This window comes from Lissotriton vulgaris, chromosome 7 (assembly GCF_964263255.1).
Source record: "Lissotriton vulgaris chromosome 7, aLisVul1.2, whole genome shotgun sequence".
Classification (NCBI taxonomy): Eukaryota; Metazoa; Chordata; class Amphibia; order Caudata; family Salamandridae; genus Lissotriton; species Lissotriton vulgaris.
Window position 1 is genome coordinate 1,544,727,537 of NC_141695.1, and position 4,900 is coordinate 1,544,732,436.

Genomic DNA, 4,900 nt, shown 5'->3' on the forward strand with positions numbered 1-4,900 from the left:
TTATACTATGTATTAATTACAAACTTCTTTCCTAAACAGCTCGACCCCCCCTTAACAGACTATGCATCAACAACCATGTTAAGTATATTAGAATCATATTGTCTGGTTAAAATTGTAGAGGATTTATATTTTTCTTGGTCAAGGAGTCAGAACAAATTCTTGTCTGACACCTGGTGCAATCCTAAGTTCTTTTGAAAACTCACCCAAATCCCTTACTGCACCTTTGCTGCTGTCAACTCATGCCAGCACTGGCCATATACCCAATACCGTCTTGCAGCTCCTTCTGTTTTAAAGAAAGTCAAAGTTGGTCCCAGGTCTGAGCCACTCTGCAATGTTGCATTAAAAAAGTACATATATCTGCTTGATATAGTACAAAAAGATATTGTCTAGACCTGGTGCCTTCCTTGATTGCAGGTCGACAATCGCTTTCTCAACATCTGCAAGGGTAGTAAGCTTTTCCGTCATACATGTAGATCAACCTAGATGGTTGGTTAGTAGAATCTCTTACATAACTGCTGACTACAATACTTCACATGCAAAAACAACAAGTGATGGACTGAATGTGGATCAATGTCACACACTCCCCCAGTCAAAAGATCTGGGCCCAAATCCATCGTTTTTTTGCACTCCACACCACCCTGGGTTAGACAATGGCGATATGCAAATCAGCTCTGACCCTGTTGCCCCATGGGAACAGTCCAGTCCGAACTACAAAAGCCATGTCCTTCCCAGAACGGAATCAAGCATCCGAGGACCGGACCGGTTTCGAGGTGCCCCATGGGAACAGTCCAGTCCGAACTACAAAATCCATGCCAGGCACTCCACACCACTGGAGTCAAGCTAGCCGGGCTGATGAGAGGTGTTACCTCGAAACCGGTCCGGTCCTCGGATGCTTGATTCCGTTCTGGGAAGGACATGGCTTTTGTAGTTCGGACTGGACTGTTCCCATGGGGCAACAGGGTCAGAGCTGATTTGCATATCGCCATTGTCTAACCCAGGGTGGTGTGGAGTGCAAAAAAAAATGATGGATTTGGGTCCAGATCTTTTGACTGGGGGAATGTGTGACATTGATCCACATTCGGTCCATCACTTGTTGTTTTTACAATACTTCACATATCCAAGGCCCCAACACCCATCTCAAGACAACTTGACCAACTAGATTTCCCAAAATTGTTTACTATTACTATGCCTGGTAGAGGTTTTCAGTGCATTCCAGATTTTCTGTTGCACTTGCTTATTTATTCCTGAAAGTTGCTATAATATGATAGTCTTTTAAGCATACTAGTGTCATGTCACCATCCGGGCTGAAGTTGCACATCCATAGAGGTTTTCTTTTCAGATCATGTGCACACCATCCTTATGCTGTTATCAACTGTGTCTTCATTGTGTTTCTTCTGTGACAATGAAAGCTGTGCAAGGGAGCATGGGTGTATTAGCCAATGCTTTATCTAATGTTCCTCCATGTATGCTGTAGATCTTTGGGCAATATGGTAAGGGGTATATGTACTTATGCACATAAACCTAATAATTGAGGGTACTGGTTTGCAAGTCAAATGGGAAATATGCTCTTGTGCTTTAATGCTTGTCTATTGTTGGGTCTTGGTATTGAAAAGCTGTGCTAGCGCTGGAAGTTTTAGTTTGGAGCAATCAGGACTAAGTTAGGAATTTGTTCACCACAGCCGTTTTGCACCTGGGAGGTTGGGCGATGAAAAGAAGTTGAAAGATACTCACACTATCTCTACCAACAACAAGCATTTGCATAGCCTATAGGTCTTGCCTTTGGGACCTTATAAGTGTTGAGCCATGCAACAGTTGATGCTGTTGCACCAATGATATTGTGCTGCATAACTAAATACTTTTAAGGTACCAAAGGTGAGACCCATTGGCTTTGCCAATGCTTGTTCATGTCTTGTAAGTGAAGCCTCTGGTCTTGAGGATGATGCATGCGTTTGGTGGCATCAGTGTGATCTGGATGGATTTCTTCAGGCCCTCGAGCCTCGAAACAAGCCTCAGCATTTAGGATGCCTTTAATATGTGCCAATGTAGAGTTGTGGAGGCCATTGAGCAGAGGGTTGCCTCCATCTCGCTAGAGGCGAAAAGAGGCTTCCTCTCTGGACCCGAAGCTGGTTTCAGGTAGGGAGAAATTCAGCCAGGACAGCTGGCACCATTCCCTCATGGTTTTCTTAGCGGTTGTTTCTTGAAAAAGGCTTCTGTTGCGTGTGAATTGATTGATTTTACACTTGCTGTCAGCCGGGAGGTAAAGCCATACAGGTTCACATGGCTGTAGCGTCGCGCTCTAGTTGTTGAGCGCGACGCTGTGACGTCACGCGCAGCGGCCATTTTAGGTGCCGACTCATGTCTCAGTCACGGAGAGCTCCAGACGTTCCCGGCACTCTCCTGCTGCTTATTAATAAAGTATACTGTGAAACTTCACCAGAATCCAACGATTTATTAAAAAACTGATGCACAAATTGTTTAAAGACATAGAGGGAGTACAATACTTCCAAGACGACATACTGGTGATGGGCAAAGACCAATCTGACCACGACAAGAAGCTGGCCAAGGTGCTACAAGTTCTGGAAGATAGTGGCCTCACAGCCGAATGGTATAAATGCCGGTTTGGAATGGCATCAGTTACTTATCTGGTTCACAAGATTGGGAAGCAAGGCATAACGCCCAAACAAGCCAACGTCAAGGCGATATGCAACGCACCAGCACCCAAGAATAAAGAAGAGGTGAGGTCCTTCTTGGGGATGGCCGAATATTACAGCAAATTCGTACAACACTTTGCCACCAAGACGCACCACCTGAGGCAGCTCATACGGGACAAAACATCATTTACATGGACCGAAGAAGCACAAAAGGACTTCAACAAAATAAAGGATGACATCAGCAAGGCAGTACCCCTTCAAGGATACGATCTTCAGGGGCAAACCATATTAACTACAGACGCCAGTGAGAAAGGACTGGGGGCAGTCCTTATGCAGGAAAGGAGGAATGGAGAAGTGGCGACCCTCAGCTTTGTATCCAGGTCCCTATCCCCAACTGAACAGAAATTCAGTGTCATAGAAAAGGAGATGCTGGCGGTCGTATGGGCCATGGGGAAGTTCCGACAATTCTTGTGGGGCACGAGGTTCAAGCTCAAGACGGACCATAAACCCCTGGTCAAAGTACTCACATCAAGTGGTCATGCCAACGCAACACCCGCATCACAAAGATGACTCTGAAGCTGTTAGGCTACAGGTATGATGTGGAATACATCCCAGGGATGAACAATAAGGTAGCCGACTACCTCAGTAGAGCATCCGCGATGGAGGAAGCCCCAGCAGGCCCGAACGAGAGAGAAGTCCTGGTGGCATTCACTGAAGACCTGGAAAGAGTGATAAGTAACCAAGAATTGACAAAAGCCTATGAAGAAGATTCGAACTTGGAGAGGTCAAGGGATTCCTGCTACAAGGATGACCAGAAAAGAAACATCTACGGTCAGCACTCAGGAAATTCTACAAGGTGCGCGAGGAGTTGTCCATCGGAGACCAGGGGACCTTCCTGTTCAGAGGAGACAAAGGGCCATATGTATGAAGGTACCGATTTGCGATTCTGAAATAGCGATTTTTAAGAAATCACTATTTCAGAATCGCAAATTGGTATGTATGTACAAATTAGCTTTTTTTTAGCGAATTCTTAGTATTCCTTAATTGCGATTAGCAAATTGCGAATCGCAATTAAGGAATACTTTTCCATTCATTTCTATGGGCCAGGAGGCCCATAGGAATGAATGGGAAGGTATTCTCAATTTTGCAATTCGCAATTAAAAAATCGCGAATTGAGAATAATTTCAAGGGTGCAGGGGTTTCCAAAGGACACCCTTTTGCACCCCTGAAATATGCATGGGTGCACATGTGGCGCACATACATGCCCTAAGGGCATGTATGTGCGTCACTTGGCACTTTGAAAAATGCAGAAATTTGCATTTTTAAAGGAAATCGCAACTTACCACCAACTAGAAGTTGGTGGCAATTCGCGATTCCTCAAGGACATTTTGGAATTTTTTTTGGCTTCATACATTGCATTTAAGAAATCGCAAAATTTGCGATTCCATAAATGCAATTGCAAAATAAGGAATCGCAAATTTTGCGATTTCTTATTTTGCACCAGATTTTACTTCATACATATAATTTTCTTAATTCACATTCGCAAAGGCCGAAATTCTGCGAATTTCGGCCTTTGCGAATGCGAATTTGCTTCATACATATGGCCCAAAGTGATTCCTCCAATGACATTGATACCTCACCTGGTAGCGATAATGCATGAAGGACACCTGGGGATCGTGAAAACGAAGATGAGAACGAAACAGATGTACTGGTGTCCAGGAATGGACATCCAGATCGAGAGACATGTAAGGGAATGTGACCTGTGCCTGAGAGCGGACAAGACCAAAACACCTTTGAGACCAGCATTGGGAAAATTCACCAACCCTTTGAATCCATGGGAAGAGGTGTCCATAGACATCCTGGGACCCGTGTTAGACAGCTAGGGCACCCCGAAGTATGTATGCATCCTCATTGACAGGTATTCAAAGTGGCCTGAAGTGCACATACAAGAGGAGATGGACACGGAAACAGTCCTTTGATTTCTCACCGCTACATTCCTCAGAGAAGGTATACCCCGATCCATCTTGAGTGACAATGGACCACAATTCACCTCGGAAAAATGGCACCGATACATGGAAAGGAACGGGATCAAGATTAATCATACAGCCATATAACACCCACCAGCAATGGCCTAGTGGAAGGGTTTAACCGGGTCATAATGGGCTCTATACAAGCTGCCATCGCGATGGGCAAGGACTGGGAAAAAGAAGTGCAGAGCATGTTATGGGCTTATCATATCACGCCCACCG